Source organism: Melanotaenia boesemani, chromosome 2 (genome assembly GCF_017639745.1).
Source record: "Melanotaenia boesemani isolate fMelBoe1 chromosome 2, fMelBoe1.pri, whole genome shotgun sequence".
Taxonomy (NCBI): Eukaryota; Metazoa; Chordata; class Actinopteri; order Atheriniformes; family Melanotaeniidae; genus Melanotaenia; species Melanotaenia boesemani.
Window position 1 is genome coordinate 39171777 of NC_055683.1, and position 19553 is coordinate 39191329.

Genomic DNA, 19553 nt, shown 5'->3' on the forward strand with positions numbered 1-19553 from the left:
TTTTTATACAGGGTGCCAAATCTTTCGAATTGCTTCATATTTTAATGGAAATTTTAATAATTTCTCGAGAGAAAAACATCTATATTTTCCAATAACTTCTAAACCATGTGAACCAGTCACTTCTCACCAAAGCTGAGTAGAAACAGATGACCACCCAAACAAGACACCACTCTTCCTGATTTTAATGTGTTTATTTTATTTTTTCACCTTTTGCTACATTGGTGGAAATGAAATCAGGACTGAACTCCTAAGTCTGACAACTCAACCTCCTGAGAAAGGAAAGGCGCTAGTGTGCTGTCCTAACCAGGAATTGTTGCTGGTTCAGGTCGCCCGTAATGTGTATGCCCAAACACTTTTAGATTGATATATATATATATATATATATATATATATATATATATATATATATATGTGTGTGTGTGTGTGTGTGTGTGTGTGTGTGTGTGTGTGCATGTGTAACATAGTTAAATAGGTTCAGGTTAAATCCTGCTAAATAGGGAAAACAATGCCACCTGCTGTTGTAAAATGTACCTGCATCCCTTAGCATAATAGTGACAGCAAGGAATTTTGGGTAATCCTCAAAGTGGCGGAGGATTCCCATGAGGTGAGGTGCAGATGGAATGTCCGTGGACAATATTAATATAACCTCACTGAAAAGTGCATTGAAATTAAGTTGACTTCTTTTTAGTTTTATATGATATGTTTCAGAGTAATTTCACCATGGTTTTGTTAAGTAATGACTTGAGTTTTGTATGTTTTATTGCTGGTGAAAAATTTGGGTTAGGCCAGCTAACATTAACATGTGCCACGTTTCCAGAGTGAGCATGCGCTATTGTCTGCACGAGGTGACATTCCTGTCTGTCTGTTACTGATGCAGGTATGTTACTGTAGGAAGTTTGTCTGAGGAAGCTTTTGTGGGTGTCGCAGGTAAGTGACGTCATGAGGTAAGTGACACCGGTGAGTGAGAGACGGCAGACTGAGACAAGGCGCTAAATAACAAATTCATTTATTCAATTCTGTACCATCGCCAATTCACTAACCCTGTAAAAACATTGTTTTTTCTAAAGAAGGAAAAAGGACCTTATTAAGAGATACTCTGGAGCACAGCGGGGAGGATTTGGCTAGCCTGACCAGTTACATAGATCAGTGCTACGAATTAATAGTTATGGGGAAGTCAAACAAAACTTCGACTCCGTCCACCTCTTCAGCGGCGAAGCGACAGCGCGATGAGGAATCACCTGGATCCATCTCTCCTCCGAGCAAAGACTCAACGGATGTATTAATATCAATAGATAACAAGCTCTCCAGCTTGGACGCCCGTCTGAGCTTGTTGGAGATTCTCCACCGAGAGTTCCAGGCCGTCCGAGAATCGCTGGAGTTTAGCCAGAAGCAGGTGGAGGCGCTAGCGACAGAGAACGTCAACCTTAGGGAGTCGGTGAAATCCCTCACGGAGGGAGTGACCCGACTCACAGTAGAAAATAGAAAAATAAAAGAAACGGTAATAGACCTACAGGCCAGGAGTATGCGGGACAATCTGGTGTTTATGGGAATCCCAGAACAGACGGATGAGGACCCTGCAACTTAAACTTCCTGCAGAAGTTACAAATGATATACAGTTTCACCGAGTCCATCGTCTGGGAGGAAAGAAGCCCGGAGCCCAAAGACCGCGGCCTATTGTTGCAAAGTTCGAGGATTTTAAGCAAAAGGAAAGAGTTAAACGCCAGGGCCGAGAACTAAGGGGAACCAACTTTGGAGTAAACGACCAGTTTCCAAAGGAAATTCTTGACCGGAGAAGAATCCTTTTCCCGATTAGACGAAAATTCACCACGGAAGGATCCCGAGCAGTCATCGCAGTGGACAAATTATTTATTGACGGCCAGCTTTACCGGGACCCCAACATCACGCCGTGGCTCTTCTGATCCCAGGTGCTGTAAGTCAATCTCTCACAATGATCACTCTTAACTCGCCATTATAGATCACTGACAGTAGAACACACCTCTCGTCCTCACCACAGCCTCTACACCTACATCGATGTATTTTTTTTCTGTTTTGTTTTTCTCTTACACACAACCACTCTCACTTTTCACTCTCTTTCTATTTCACGCCTTCACTGTTAATTGTAATCCAGCTCGTAATATCAGCAGCGCACGCAGCCGGTCGAACACCGTCAGGACGCACAGCCGCACCATACATGATACATATAAACACTCGCGTTTTATGTATGAGAGAACACGCATTAAGGTACATATACGGATATTTAACACACGGATAAACACGCGCAGTCAGGCTGCACGCAAACACGCGCGAACACGCAGAGGGGCGCACAAAGACACACACGTCAGTAACACGCATGAAGCATTAAACCGTTCACAATAACCATGTTAAAAATCGTCTGTTGGAATGTACATGGAGCCGGTTCCAGGGAGAAGAGGTTGAAGATCTTTAATAAATTACAGGAGCTGCAGGCTGACATTGTCTTACTACAAGAGACTCATTTAACAAACTCAACCATAGATCTTCTTAAAACAGCTCAGTTTCCTCATGTTTACTCAGCCTGTTATAATTCTAGGCAGAGAGGAGTAGCTACTCTTATTAATAAGAGACTAAATTTTGACATAGATAGCACAGTAGTGGATCCGGAAGGCAGATTTCTGATAACTTTATTATCTATTTGCAATATCAAATTATGTATTACCAATGTGTACGGTCCCAATGTAGATGATCCCTCCTTTTTCCACTCCCTGTTTGCTACACTCCAGAATTATTCAGATAACAGAATAGTGTTAGCTGGTGATTTTAATGTAGTCTTGACTGAACAAGATCGCTGCAGCACATCAGGTAGTCATCGAGTCTGGCAGTCGTCAGAAACTATCAAACAGTACATGAAGGATTTTGGTCTTTGCGATGCTTGGCGCTCTCACCATCCTAAACTAAGAGAATACACCTTCTTCTCTTCAGTTCACCACTCCTTCTCTAGACTAGATTATATATTAAATAGTAACTCACTAATGGGCGACATTTCAGAGACTCAGATACATCCAATCAGCATCAGCGATCACGCACCAGTTTCATTCACTCTGAGAATCAAAAATAATAAACCGATTGGTAAAAGCTGGAGATTTAACACCTCTTTATTGAAAGATCCTGAGTTTATTGATTATTTTAAAAAAGAATGGTCAATTTATATAGAAAAAAATGACATGCCTGAAACTTCAGCGTGTCTCCTTTGGGAAGCAGGAAAAGCAGTAATGCGAGGGAAAATAATTTCCTTCTCCTCACATAAGAAGAAGAAGGAAACAGCAAGAGTTTTAGAATTAGAACTCAGGATTAAATCATTGGAGGAGGCTTACCGCATTTCCCCCGAAGAGCACACAATGAATAATATAAGGAAAACTAAATTGCAACTTAAAGAAATTATAGATAAAAAAACACAATTTTTAGTGCAAAGACTTCGTTTGGAGAACTTTGAACATAGTAACAAATCTGGAAAGTTTTTAGCAAATCAACTAAAAACAAACAAGGAGAAAACAACAATCTCCTCTGTTAAAGATCAAGACGGAAACATCAGCCATGACCCAGACAAGATAAATGACACGTTTAGAAGCTTCTATAAAACATTATATGAATCACAGATTAATCCAACAGATGAACATATTGAACAATTTTTAAACAACATTAATCTACCAAAACTAAAAAATGAAAATAAAATAAATTTAGATGCACCTATTACTGTAGATGAACTCCACGAAGCTCTCCAACATATGCCCAACAATAAAGCCCCGGGTCCAGATGGTTACTCAGCAGAATTTTACAAGGAATTCTGGACAACGCTAGCTCCTACATTTTATAATATGTTGTTAGAAATACAGGAAAAACAAAAAATACCGCAAAATATGAACTTAGCTAATATAACACTATTGCTAAAACCAGGCAAAGACCCCACACTTCCATCCAGTTACCGTCCCATATCTTTAATAAATGTAGACCTGAAAATAATTAGTAAAGCTCTTGCCAGAAGGATAGAAAAAATAACCCCTCTTATAATACATCCGGACCAGACAGGTTTTATAAAAGGTCGACATTCATCTACTAACACGCGTAGACTAATTAACCTCATAGATTACTCTACTTTACATAATCTAGAATCCACAATCATTTCTCTAGATGCAGAAAAAGCCTTCGACAGGGTAAACTGGAAGTTTCTATTTGCAACACTAGATAAATTTGGGTTTGGGCCTTCTTTCATAGAGAGGATTAAAATATTATATAATAACCCAAATGCATGTGTGAAAACCAACGATCAAACTTCTCCAAGCTTCCGCTTACAGAGAGGCACCAGACAGGGCTGTCCACTCTCCCCCTCACTTTTTGCCATTTTCATAGAGCCGTTAGCAGCTGCTATTAGACAAAATATAGAAATTAAAGGAATCCAGGGCAAAAACATAGAACATAAAATAAGTCTTTATGCAGATGATGTATTACTTTTCCTTCAGAACTCACAAACATCACTCTTTCAGACAATCACGGTTATTAATAAGTTCTCATCAATATCTGATTATTCCATTAACTGGGCTAAGACTACAGCCATGTCCATCAACTGTGACCTACAAAACATCCCTAATATCAAAATACAGACAGGAAACATTAGATATTTAGGTATAAATATTTCCCCTAGATTATCAGATTTAACAAAATTAAACTATGTTCAGCTACTAAAAACAATAGAAGATGATCTCTTACGGTGGAGGCGCTTACCCATCTCACTAATGGGGAGAGTTGCCACCATTAAGATGATGATCCTACCTAAAGTTAATTACTTATTTTCAGTGATAACCACTAAACCCTCCACCAGTTGGTTTAAATCTCTGGACTCTTTCATATCCAAGTTTCTTTGGAAAAACAAGTCGTCACGTATCAGTCTTAAAACCTTACAGCAGACTAAAGATAGAGGAGGACTGGACCTACCAAACTTTAATCACTACTTTATAGCTAACAGGCTGCAGTACATCTCCAAGTGGCTCAAACCCAGTTATCTGGATGAGCCGTGGCTAGATGTGGAGCAGGCTTTGTGTGAGGACTTAGTCATCTCTGACCTGCCGTTCATCAGCTCAACCATTAAACCATATAAGTGCTTTAAAAGCCTTAACATCCGTTTTTCCTTAATGGCTTGGTGGGAATTCTGTAAGATAACCAGATCTTCCCTCTTTCCATGTAGACTTACACCCATCTGGAACAACCCTGACATCCTGCAGAACAAAAAGATGATAAACTTCACTCAATGGAAGACTAAAGGAATACAACAGTTAGGACAGATAATAGAAAATGGAAACTTTGTATCTTTCAGCACAATAATCTCACAGTATGGAATCATCAGTAATAAATTCTTAGAGTACCACCAACTAAAATCAATTATATATAAGAAGTATACACCTGTACAGTTAGACTTGCAGCTTCCTGTCAGAATAGCAGAATTCTTGAATCTTAATACTCCAAAATTATTATCAAAAATATATAGATTACTTGCAAAGCTAGAAGACAGGATATCTCTCCCAACTTCAAAATGGGAAGATGATTTATCTAATAACTTTGATAAGAAAAGATGGTCACAAATATGTTTAAACACGTTTAAAATGACTCAGAATTCAAATATACAACTAATACAATTCAAAATTCTCCATAGAACTCATTATACAGGACACAGGATGTTCAGGATGGGCCTTTCACCATCAGATATCTGCCCACACTGCTCTGAGAACACTTCTGATAGCTACATCCATGCGCTGTGGTCCTGCACACCTGTCCAAAGGTTCTGGATTAAGGTGTGTGAAGATCTCTCAAAATGGTTTAAAACCAGTTTTTCTGCAAACCCCACACTTTGCCTACTGGGCGACCTGGGCGACACCAACATAGGAATACACTCCATAAACTTGGTCCTCGCAGCCTTATGCATCGCAAAGAAAACTATTCTTGTGAACTGGAAAGATAAGAATAATTTGTCTATCCAGCAGTTTAGAAATCTCCTGTTAGACCACATCAGCATTGAGACAATGTCTGCCTCCTCCAGGAACCAATCAGATGACTTTCATTCCCTCTGGTCCCCTGTGACTGGCTACATCACTTAAAGTAGGTGGAGGATTGCGGCTTCGCTGGGATGACGGTGGATGTGGGTGGGGGGTCCCTGGTGGCTTCGGGTCTCCGGTTGTCTCCTGGGTGGGGATCTCGGCTGCTCCACTGTTGGGTCGGCTGGGGGTTCCGATCTGGGGTGGGGCTGCCTCGTGGCGGTGGGGGTTGGCTGCCGGGGTGCCTGGGTCGGTGTCCGTCGGCCCCTGGCCGGGTGGCCGGTCGGGCCCGGAGTGGGCCGGGTGGGGGCCCCGGGCTCTGGGGCGTCGGGTCTCCCCCCGCTCCTGGGGGTGGGGGGTCTGCCGCTGCTGGGGGGGGGGGCTGGGCCCGTCCGGATGTGCCGTGCCGGGGGCTGATTGGTCCCTGCCCTGGTGCTTGGTCGCAGCCCCAGAACCTGGGTGGGGGTGTGTGTATATATAGGTGGGTGTGTGTGTGTGTGTCTGTACGTATGTGTGTGTGTGGGTGGGTGTAGAGGCATGTGTGTGCTGTACGTGTGTGTAGGTGTGTATGAAGGTCTGGGTGTGTGCGTCTATGTGTGTGTGTGTGAGGGGTGTGCGGGTGTATGTGTGGAGGTCTATGTGGGATGTATGTGTGTGTGTGTGTGTGAAGGTGTGTATATGTGAGTGTGTGCATGTGGAGGTCGATGTGTGTGTGGAGGAGTAAAGGTGTGGGTGGAGGCGTGAGTATGTATGGAGGTGTTTGTGTGTATATGCAGGTATGTATGTGAGTGTATGTGTAGTGGTGTATGTGTATGGAGGGGTATGAGAGTGTGTGTGTATGTGGGCGTGTGTGTATGAAAGTTTCCATGTGTGGGTATGGAGGCACCGGTGTGTGTTTTTATAGGTATGTGCCTGAGGTGTGTGTGTGGAGGTATGTGCATGTTTTGAGGTGTTTGTGTATAGAGGTGTGTGTGAGGGTGTGTGAGTGGCTGGAGGGAAAAAAAAAAAAAAAAAAAAAAAAAAAAGGGTGTGTGTTTTTGCAGGGGTTAGGACGTGTCCTCTGGGGGGCGCCCTGGCCGGGTGTCGGGGGCGTGGGCCTGGGGTTCCCTTCCTTCGCCTCGCCCCCCTCCCACTCAGAAAGAGGAAGGTGGCCCCTTGGGCTGGTGGCTGGCCCCTGGGGGGGTTCGTGGCGTGCCTGGGTTGGGTGGCTGCTCCGGGCCTGTGACGCCCTTCGGGGCCGGCGGAGGACGGGGGCGCCCTAAGCCGCTGGCGGGTCGTCTTCCAGGGGGGAGGTTCACTCCCCTCTAGACCTACATCTCCTGACCCCTCCCCTCCCCCACTCTTCACTACATACACAGGTAGGGCTGTGGGAGGTGTGCTTGTTGCGCTGGGCGGGGCAGGGGGGTCATCATAGTGGCCCCACTGCTTCGCCAAGCGGCAGCATGCCTCCCAGCTTTTAATTCCACTTAGTCACTGAGCACAAATAACATTTGCAACATACAAACACGTTTTGGGGGGCGGAACATGCGAGGTCAGGTGGGTGGGACTGCTCAGGTGGCCCCACCCCCTCCTCAATGCAGTTACTGCCCCCCAATTTTAACTCTTTTAATTGCAAACAGCACATAATATATTCCCTCGCTAGTGGGGGAGGGAAGGGGGATGGGGTCTTTAAGCGCCCCTGTCTCCATGGATGGCCCGGGGGCGGGGCGGGCCGGGTGGCCTGTCGCATTGGCCCGGGGCGTGGGCGGGCTGTCCCGGGGGATTCTGGCTGCTGGCCCTGGGGGGAAGGTGCTGTTTTGGGGGTGGGGAGTGGGGGGCTGGGGCGATGTGGGGGGGTGGGGGCCTGGCTCATGTCTCCTCGCCTCCTGGCTGAGGCTGTCCCCCCGGGACATAAGGTGGCGGGAGGATGATGGTGAAAGGATGGTGTTTGTGTGGGAGGAAGGTGTATGTGAGGGAGGATGGTGTATGGGTAGGAGAATGGTGTGAGGATGGGTAGTGGAAGGATAGTGTGTGTGTGTGTGGGAGGATGGGGTATGTGTGGGAGGATGAATGGTGGAAGGATGATGTATGTGTGGGAGGATGGGGTATGTGTGGGAGGATGGATGGCGGAAGGATGGTGTGTGTGTGGGAGGATGGATGGTGTATGAGAGGGAGGATGGTGTATGGGTAGGAGAATGGTGTATGTGTGGGAGGATGGGTAGTGGAAGGATAGTGTGTGTGTGTGTGTGGGAGAATGGGGTATGTGAAGGTGAATGTATGGTGTAGAAGAGGGAGGATGGTGTATGTGTGGGAGAATGGTGTATGTGTGGGAGGATGGGTAGTGGAAGGATAGTGTGTGTGTGTGTGGGAGGATGGGGTATGTGAAGGTGGATGTATGGTGTATGAGAGGGAGGATGGTGTATGTGTGGGAGGATGGATGGTGGAAGGATGATGTATGTGTGGGAAGATGGGGTATGTGTGGGAGAATGTATGGTGGAAGGATGGTGTGTGTGTGGGAGGATGGACGGTGGAAGGATGGTGTGTGTGTGTGGGAGGAAAGAGTATGTGAGGGATGGATGGTGTATGCGTGGGAGGATGAATGGAGGAGTGGAAGGAGAGTGTGTGTGTGTGTGTTTGTTTGTGTGTGTGTTGGTCTGGGGGGGGCAGGACTAGTTCTCGGGGTGTGCGGCTGGGCACTGGGGTGTGGGGCTGGCCTCTGGCGGTGGCCGTCTGGGCGGGCCGGGTCCCCCCGGGTGGCGTGCTGGCCCTTGGCCTGTGGGGGTGGGGGGTGTCCCTGCGCTCCTGGGCCCGGGCCCTCTGCCCCGTCTGTCCCGGGCGGCCGGTGCTCGGGGGGGGGTCGGGGACTGCTGGCCTCGGCCTGCCGGGGCCGGTGCCTGTGTCCGCGGGGGGGCTCCTGCTGGGGTCTCCTGCTGCTGTCTTCCTGGGCGGACGAGTGGTCGTCTCTGTGGACCGGTCGGGGTCTGTTGCCTACGGGGGGGCTGGTGGCCTGGGTCTCGGGACCGCTGGCCTGACTCTGGCCTCTGTTCAGGTGAGGTGGCATCTGCATGATCACTCTGCATGGTCACTCCTTCCTGAACGTCTCCACTCCGTATATTCGGTATGTTGACATAGTCTCTGCGTCGCCGTGTAGCCGAGTCCTCCAGCACATCCACACAGGTTTCTCTGCGTGTGTTCTTGAATACAGCAGTTTCACTTATATCTATTATCATATTTTTTTTCCTCAATATACCTTTTCTCTCTATTCTTATAATTATTCTTAAAATTTTATTATTATTTCTGTTATTATTATTATTATTATTACTCTTATTATTATTATTACTATTATTATTATTATTATTATTATTATTATTATTGTGATTATTATTATTGTTACTATTATCAACTAGTTCTGTAATGACCTACTGGCTAGGATGATCTTAGCTATATATGTTGTAAGTAGTATGGATTACATGGTCTTTTGTATGATGTCTGAAGTCCCCACCCGCACTCCCCACACCCTTTCTGTCCCTCTCTCTCCCCTCCCTCTTCTCTCTCCTTTCTTTTCTCTCTCTCTCTCTCTGTCCCCTCCGGTCGAGTCCAGCATTAAGAGTTTGATTTAATAAAGTTTTTCATATCATCAAGAGGGACTTTATACATGTAGTATAAATCCCTGCTTGATAGAGTAAAATTGCCCAGCACCAGACGGCAGCCAGACAATCATTCTGTTTGCAACGATGCTGGACAAGACAGGTGAAAAAAAAAAAAAAAAAAAAAAAAGAAAAGACGGAGATTTCCCATTAGTCTGCATCTCCATCCATCTGCCCTGTGTAGCTGCAGTTTGTAGACATGATAGATTTGGAGCAGATTGACATTTTTTCCTGATCTTTAATTAGAAACCTGTTTTTTAAATGAAACCAGTTTATACCAGTTTAATGTGGATCTGATAGAAATGTTCCAGAACTTGTTAAAAATGTCACATATTTTAATTCCAGAGGGAAATTTATGTTGGTTTTTAACCTGAACAATATTAATGGGTTGGAAGATATTAAAGCTTGTTTACTTAACAAAACTTTATTGTCCTCCGTTTTGGGGAACGACACATGTCAAAGTCCACAGACGTGGACTTGAAGCCACTTCAGCATGGACCCTCAGCCTCTGTAAATGGTTCCTAACCAACCAGCTGATTTTCCCAGAAGCCCAGACAGTTTTTATTTCCATGTTTAAACAATGAGAAGTTGTTTTATCGATGCCTTTTTGCTGTAATACAAGTTATTGGCACTACAATGAAAAAGCAGCTGTTCTAAAACTGGGCTCATCAGGACCAGGTGGAATTTATAATCTAAGTTCTTAACAAATAAAAAAAGTGCTCCTGTAGGACTAAAACTGGAGCTGTGTCTTTGTGTGAATCCCCGTTCTGTTTGTCTTGTCTGGACCTCCATGTTCAGCCTTTGTTTGTTGGGGTGTTTGTTTTTTTCTTTTGTGTCTCTGGTTCTGGGACCTCCACATTCTGTCTGAATCCTGAAGCTTCTCCTGCTGGATTCCTTCTCTTTCCTGGAGTTTATTTGGCTCCTTCCTCTATTTTCTAACTCTCCTTTAGCATTTATTTTATTTAATTATATTTCTATTTAGAATAATTCTGCATGTGGAGCTAAAATGAGTGAAACCTGCTTTATGAAAATTTGAGCTTCTTTAAAAAATGCTGATTGAAAATTTTTTGTTTCATCTTGAAAATGATTTTTTCTTCTAACAAACGTTGGACTTTATTCCATCATTAATTTAGAAGTAACCATGCTTGATGCTGAACGTGTTTTATCCACATGGAAGGGAAGGACATTTACCAGGAGGAACTGGAACATCTGGTTTCTGGGGGAACCTGGAAGGGAACCAAGCGGCGCGTTTACACCAGCCCTTTTTGATCAGAATCCTGCTCCGTTTGCTGGGAAAGTCCTCTTTGTTTGGGGAATTGTGAACAAACCAGTTCTGATCCGGATCAAAGAAAGTGGACTCGGTCCAAGTACTGATGTGAATCTCGGTCCGCTTCAAGTGGACCAAATCCATGAAGTGGACTACAAAGCAAAGTGCATTGTGGGTAAACACAACCAGAACATACAGGCATGTGAGACGACATGCGGCTCTGGCCGGGAGAAATGACTCGCCCTGACCCCCTAACTGAACAGTTCTCCAGTCGTACTGAGTCTAGCGGACGTCCTGGTTTGATGCAGTAAGACTTTACTTTGGTGTCTTCAAGAGGATTGAGGGCCTTAGAAGAAACATCCCAGTAGAGGAGAAGCTCTGTAGAAGCTCATCGAGCCAGGAGTGTAACACTAGAATAAAGCATCTCAACAAGGTCTTGGTGATACTGGCAACATGCAGAAAGTGAAGCGGTGCATGCGTCGTCATGGCGATTAAAGCTCAGAAGACAAACGCTTTGCCTGAAGATGAAAGGGCTGCAGATCTTTGAAACGTGGATCGGACCAGAGATAAGAGGAAAGCAGGAGGAAATGGAGCTGCTAACAAAGTTGAAATGGTTTAAGAAAAGTAGCTGTTAATGTTAAAATCCACAACGAGGCTTAATTATTGGAGCTTCATCAAGCTGGCACTGCTCACACATGGAGAGAAGAACAGGAAGATAAATATTCTCACTGAAACCAGGATCTGATGTCTGACTTTACACAAGCAAAGACCTTCATGACTCTTAGGATGTGATGAAACTAATGAACTGTGATCAGAAGAAATGGATCCAGCTGCCAGTTCAAACATCTTGTAGCTTCACTGGTGATGTTTTCACATTGTGTTCCTTCCAGAAAGCTGCTGCTCTACTCAGTGTGGAGAAGATGACCTGGACAAGTTCTCCTGCCGCTGCAGATTCCTTCTATGGAACGGGGGGATGTGAGAATGAAAGGAAAGTAACAAGCTGGACACACATCAAGCTGTTAAACTGACAGCTTCTCAGCATCTGTGAACGGCTGTATGAGACACTAGAAGTGGATTTTCTGGACCAGAACCTACACAAACAAGGCCAGTGGCCCTGCTCAGCTAATGGGAATAATGGTAGAATGCAGCACTTCATATCTGAGGGCTCAAGAGGTTTGACCATTTCTATCCTTTTCTACCTGAAGATGCAGCAACAACTCCTGATTGAAAGATGTTCAGCTGTGCAGCTGCAGAGATGAGGGAACGTGTCAAAGCTTCACGCTGCTAGTTGTGTGTTGAGAAGACCAGATCCAGCTGCTTTCAAGCCTTGTAGAAAGTAAAGTGCTGGTGGAAAAGGAGTGTACTGAGTTCCTGTGGATGAACGGGATGTTTGGGATGTGGAAGTGTCCCACAGAAGGAGAGTGGTGGGATCATCATGTTCTGAGACTCGCAGATGTTCAAGTCCAGGAACAAAAGCTCAGTTCAAGCTTGGAAACTGTGGATCTGTGAGATCGGAGTAAAAGCATTTAAGACCAGGACCTGAGAGGCCCACCAGACTTCTGAGTCTGTCTAATAAAACCTGCTGATCTACTGGATCAAAGGCGGCACTAAGATCCAGTAGAACCAGGACTGGAAGTTTCTGTGGGTCCAAGTTCCACCTGAGGTGGTTAACAATGTTTAAAAGGGCGTCTCGGTTCTGTGGTTGGTCCTAAAACCAGATTCAGATCCTTCTAAAATATTCTGTTTATTCAGAAACTTGTGTAAGTGAATAAAAAGAACTTTTTCTATCATGTGAGGTAAAAGCGGTGAGTTGGATGCAGGTCGGTGGTTCTCCAGAAGGTTTGGGTGTAAATTCCTCTTCTTCAGAAGGGGCCTCACCACTGCTGTTTTACAGGCAGATGGGAAGACGCCCGTCTGAAGGAGGACCTCACCACGTCTACAAGCTCACGCTCAAAGAAAGCATCACATGTTTAAAGTGATGTGGGAATGGATCTAAAAGGCAGCTTGTTGGTTGAGTTGGGAGAAAACTGGAGCAGCATCTCTGCATCAACCAGGACAAACTCTCCAGTGTTTCCTCGGGTAAAAACAAAGCTTCAGGTCTGTTAAGATCAACATGTCGCTGAGATAAAAACTGGATCTAATAGCATTGATTTTACTTCTGAAGTGGTCTGCAAAGTCCTCACATGCAGCATGTGATGCTGTCATGGAGGACTTGTTCAAACCTGGTTTATTAAAAGACGTGTTGTTTTAAAAAGGAATGTGGGATTATTTTTATTGTGTGGAATCAGATGAAAAGTGGAGCGTTCTGGCCTGTTTCACTGCTTTATTGTAAACTCTGACTTGTTCCTTCAAACGTTCTAAATGAAAAGTTCATCTTGATTTCCTCCGTTTCCTCTCTGCTCTCCTGCAGCTTCTTTCCAGGTTTCTGGTTTCTTGGTTTCTCCGCGATGGTGTGAGTTTGGATCTTCTAGTTCTGGTTTTAAGTGGAGCTACAGCATCAACGGCTGACTTCAGTTTCCTGTTAAAATCATCTACAATAAAATCACACTTTTATTCTAGTGTAGCTTTAAAAATGTGTGTATAAAGAATAAAAGGTGTTGCTGACTAAATATGAGTTCAGCTTTTCTTCCTCTCCTCACAAATGGTCTTGGTGATGTGCATGTATGTGTCCAGCTGGGAAGCCAACACCTCCACATTGGGAAGTTTGGGAAGGAAGGAAACTTGTGCATCTCTTTGAACCTCCAGGAGGAGAGGACAGATTAGTGGTGCAGCCTGAACATGACTGAGTGGGATCTTTTCAGGCAGGTGTAACACCTGCTTCTCAGCGAACACATGCAGTGAGGTGGCGGCCAGCTTCTCCACGGCATCCAGGAAGACGTGGAGCTTCTCCAGACCTTCCAGAGTGTCCTTCAACACTTCAGCAGCTCCTTCTCTGGCTCTGCACGCTTGCTGTCTGCAGACATCTGAGTGAATCTGCTCTTCATGAACTCCAGGAAGGCCTTACCTTTATTCTCTGCCTGCTTCATATGGCTGAACTCTGCTCCATTTAGTCAGCTCTGTCTTTAACTCTGTTCCCTCCCTTCCTTCCACTTAGGATCCTTTTCACACAATTCTCTTCTTCTGCTCATGTCACTGAAGGAATCTGAGGCCAAGCTGCACAAGGTTTTCTTTCCTTTCTGTCTGGAGGACAAAAATAAATCCTGTCAGTCTTTTTTTCTGCTGTAAAAATCTTTGTGTGAAGAAAAGGAAAAGAAATGAACACTGGGAGAATTGCTCCCAGCAGATTTCACCGCTAAAGATGTGGAACATGCAAACATGGGAAAGACAAATTCTCCCCTTTCTGCTCATATCAGATGTCTGCTTATCACATGATTTCAGTTTGAAGTTTGTTTCCATTTAAAATGAGTTTCCAGCAACAAGCTGCTGTTTCAGGGGTGAACTAGAAGTGTTTTCATTTGTTCTCTGAAGGTCTTTGTCTTCAGAATAACGAAGCCTAGACTGGCCCAACCTGCAGCAGCTACATCTCCACATCTGGAGGAAAAGATGGACTTTTCTTCTCATTCTGGCTTTTATCTCAATAGATGAAAGTCAGGAAGCAGATACCAGGATAAAGGAGCTTATCTAGTAAAAAGCAGCTTCATGTGGAGAAACCAGCATCAGAAGGAATATTTGGAATCAAGCCGCTCTCGTACAACTAAACAGCATAAAAATCTCTGTGGAAAAAGTCTTTGTTCCATGAAATTCTTGCTGCAGAGAACAGTTTCTTTCTGTGCTGCACTAATGTGAAGGTTCCCAGTTTCCACTGCAGCCAGTAGAAGCTAAATAAAGCCTAGAAGCTAATAATGGATGAAGTGGTAGAAACACAAGAGCGTTCCTGTTTCCATCTGATGTTTTCATCTTAAATCAGCTGCTGCAGCTGTAAAATGTCTACAAATATACATCTGCTGTATCAGCTCTGATGTCTGATGATGCTGCAAACACTTCACTTCTCTGCTCGTCACTAAATAGATAATAGATAAAAATAGAGACTCCATATCCAGCACAGAAGAAGTAAAGCTTCTTCTTTACAACAACACTGTTAAAGTTTAGATTCTTTTAAAAATGATCCTCACTGCACATTTAATACATGGCAGCATTCATTTAATGTTTCTATTAATTATTAATCACCTTTAAGAATTTGGTGAAGGTGTTTCTAGAAAGAAAGGTCATGTGATTAGTTAGAAAAACAAGTTCAGATATAAAACTTGTTTAAATCAGGGATTTGTTCTTGATATTTTTACTTTTTTTCTATTTTTACCTCTTTAATGAACCATAGAACTATTGTATGTAAATGTTTGTATATTCTGTAAAACATCCTGTAATACATGGAAACGCTCACTATTCCATTTTTACACACATGGAAACATGACTCAGCAATATTTTTATCAGGTAAATAAGACGTTTAGAAAGAAGTTTCCACTGCTAGGTCTGCCAGAAATCTGCTTTTTATTCCTGCACATGGATTCTATTATTGGTATCAGGACGTCTTTACTAAATGAAAAGTCCAGGAAGCCGTTCTTTCCCAGTATCACTGATATTTCCATGTTAGCTTTGTGTGGATAAACCCTGATGTGCTCGGCTGAACTGAGCTTTTCCATCATCTTGTTCCCACCGTCTGTTCCTGGAACTCAGAGCTCTCAGGATGTGGTCGTCACATCTTAGCAGCGACTTTCTTCCTTTGAATGTATGAAGACTGAAGAGACTCATGAAGGTTTTGAGACCTTCCACTGTGAAGATTATAGCTGCAGCATGCTGAATGACAGCAGGTGGAGGGCCTTTTATTTGGAGCTAGAAACAACACTTTTGGTTGCCCACAGAAGAAAAACACCAACACACAGTCCTGTTAGCTCAGATGTGTGAATGGAGGAAGAGGAGTCTTCATTGATGGTGATTTGTCTCCCTCTGCTGGTGAAAATGTGAACAGCAGGATGTCAGTTTAATGAACTGATGAAGTAAAGAATTATTAAAATAGAAATAATGGAGCTCTTCTTTCAGATTTTTACTGTTAGTGTTTTTCTTTCCAGTGAAAACCTTTGCTGGTGTCTTCTTATTGAAAGCAGCTGCTACATAAACTTTATGTTCTGATCCTACGTTGAAATATTTCATCCTTGTTGTGACTGAATCAGCTCATCTTTCATTTTATAAAAGTAAACCTCCAGGTGTTTGAGTCCAGCAGTTTGGCTGCAGGACTCATTTCCAGTTTTATTGTGTCCTGCAGCAGCAGATGGACTTCCACCCATACTGGTCATTTCCCAGTACAGCGCTGGACTTCCTGTCCACATTTTATTGTTTCAACATTTATGGACATTTTATAGAAAAACTTTATTACAAACCAGCTGAACAACAAGCCCAGTTTAGCTCAGCTTTGTGTGAGAAAAGGAAAACCTGGACTTTCTTTTTTCTATGAAAAGGTTCCAATAAACAGGTTTACTGATGTTGTTGAGTAAAGAAGAGACATCTGAACATGTTTATTTTACATTTCCTTCATAACTCACACACCTCTAGAAGTACAGCAGCCAGACTTTAATAGAAAACACACACACGTGTGTACTTATTAATAATAAAGTTAATGTTTCTACTAATAAATGTATGAGTGTAAAAAGATGGCGCGGCCGTGGTCAGACGCCTTCCTGTGCTCCGTGTTTTTACTTTATCTTTACTTTTGCTGCTCTGAAGACACATCGCTGCTCGGTCTCGTCTCCAACAACGATGACACCACCAACATGAAGGAGGTGGAGACCCTGGAGACATGTTGCCATGACAACCACCTCCAGCTAAACATCAGCCAAACCAAGGAGCTGGTGGTGGACTTGAGCAGGAAACAGCAGCATTCCTTCATCCTCTTCATCCATCCTCTTCATCAGTGGTCCTCCAGTGGAGAGGCTGAGGACCATCAAAGACCTCAGTGTGCCGCTGGTGGACACCTGAACCTGGACCAACCCGGACCCTCCACATACAGGCTCAGGTCAGGAAGGTGAGGCAGTAGCTCCACCACCTGAAGAGGTTCATGGTCTCTTTTGTGGTCCTTAAAACCTTCTATAGATCCACGGTCTGAAGCATCAGAACCTGGTTGGACAACAGCCTGAAGGACAGAAAGTCCCTGCAGAGACTTATCAGGGTTTCAGATCTGAACCGTCCTCTCTGCGGGAGTCTGCTGGTGGGAACGTAAAAAACATCAAAACATTTCATCATCCTGAATTGCTTGTTTATTTCTTTAATAAGGACTCTCTCTGCTCCCCTTTTCTCTTTTTTCTGAGTCCATTGAGTCCCCACCTTCCTCGTTCTTTAAGCTGTTTTGGCTCCAGGCAGTTTGCTTGTGTTCATTAATAAATCCAGTCAGACCAGTTAAGGCCCAACCCACCAGTAACGGTCTTGCTGTAAGGCAGGCCTGGACTAGATGCTGGGAACTGTCTTGTGGGCCAGTCAAGACCTGCTTTCCAGGTAGTTGTTGGGATGGAGAAAACTATTGTTTTCTTTCCAGGGGAAGAGAAATGAAAAGTGAAAATGTGAATTATTTTAAATGTTTTGGCTGCATTTCACTGCTTGTTACTGACAACAGACTAAAAAAAAAATCCTAGCTGTTTTATTTTTCTGTTCAAAGTAAATGAAAAGATAATAACAGGACCAAAACTCTGCCAGGTCTAACATAAATTAAAAATCCAGAAACTGAATCAAATGAGGTAAAATTAGTCTGAGTTCATCCTACATCAGTCTAAAGAATCCAACGCTTGTATCTGTGCTCGTCCACCAGCTGAGCAGAGAGTAGAAACAGAAAGTTTCCACTCAGACACGTTGTTAATGCTTGGGGAGAATATTGCAGCGCTGGGATGACGTGGTCTGTTTGGTTCATCACTTTAACCCCGTCATGATCTGATGTGAGACTAATGTTTAACACACACATCAAATCTCAGCTTAAAAGATTTATAGGACAGAAATCAGACCAGAGAGAAGAAAGTATGGGACTAAACCCGATGCTGTAAAGGCAAATTTATTTGTATAGCACATTTTATGTACAAGACAATTCAAAGTGTTTTACATAAACCATTACAGCAGAGTGCAGACCAGTGCATAATTTATATAATATATAAAAAATAAATAAAGATTAAAAGAAATGCAATTAATGAAATAAAAGCAGAATTATGTGCTAAAATAAAATAGATAAAAAAGAAATAAAGTTAAAGACAATATTAAAACATGATTCCAGCTTAAAAGAACCAGATGTAGATTTTGCCTGAATCCCATTTCACCCCTTAGCCCTACTCCTCCGTTTTGCGCGTTCACGTGAAGGGGTAGGGGTGTCCCAATTCCTTTTAGGACAGAGGAGTAGAGGTAAGGGGTAGGGCTATATACCACTTCAAACGAAGATTTTTCAGAGGCCCACTTGAAACGGAGGGGTATGAAAAATTTCCTGTTCTATATGAGAAAGCAAGTGTTTCTATGCACATCACGCTTTCTTGAGGTGCATGACAACACACACTCGCACAAAAAAAAAGCCACAGAGAAAAGGAGAGTATACCAGCACACACAATTAATTTTAATTGCATGAAAAATTCGTACATTACGTCCCACATATGCCTGTCGATAAGCAATAAGTCAATTAATTGCACTGTAAGGAAAAAATGAGCGCAACAAGTTTGCCGCCGCGATAGTTTTTATTATTCCCCCCCATTTTACTTCACCATAGACTGTGTATGACAACAGGTTTCACTATGCAGTATCTCGACTTAAAGTTCTTGAGGAGGAATCTCTCTCGTGTCATATTTGTTGCATGTTGCAGCACGAGACCGTGGTGAACCACTAACCTGTGTGAGCCGGTGTTCTGTCAGTTTAGCATACATTGTCAGATCAGCATACGCATAGTGCAAACTAACTGCATCTAACCCTAACCCTAACCTTAACCCGCATGCGCATTAACGTAATGTATGCTACTCTGATGCGTATGCTAAACTGACAGAACACCGGCAGTTTTGCTGGTTTTTTCTTGTTTGAGCCCCATGTTTAATATTTTTTAATATATTTATTGTTTTTTTTTATTTAAAGTTTCTTCCAGTTCCTGTGTAAAATGTTCTTTAGTGACTACTGATGACGTATGTGACTGTTGAAGGGGTGTTCCAATTCGTAGGGGTTGACTTTTCAGCCCAACCCCTTCTAGCTCCGTTTTAAGGGTAAGGGGGGAAATGGGATTGGGCCTTTGACTTTTACTTTTACTCATTCCAGACTCTTGGGACCATTTGTCTTGGTTCAGAATCTTGGACAAAAAAGCAAGACGTTTTCTACCTTTGTGTTGTTAACCATGACCTGAATGACCAGATAAGACCGTCTCCTTCTCTCGGTCCTTCTTATAACAATCTTATCTTATATATGTCCTGTCTACATACAACATAGTGTCTCCCACTAGAACCACACTGGTCCCAGTCCAGGGTCAAAGTCTCTCAGGTCGTCACTTGTACTCAGAGAAATACATAAAGACTGATATAAAAAAAATGAAAATGAACTAAATTAATATGAAGGACAAAGTTTAAGTGTGATAAAGATTAATGGAGTAAATAAAAAGATGATTAA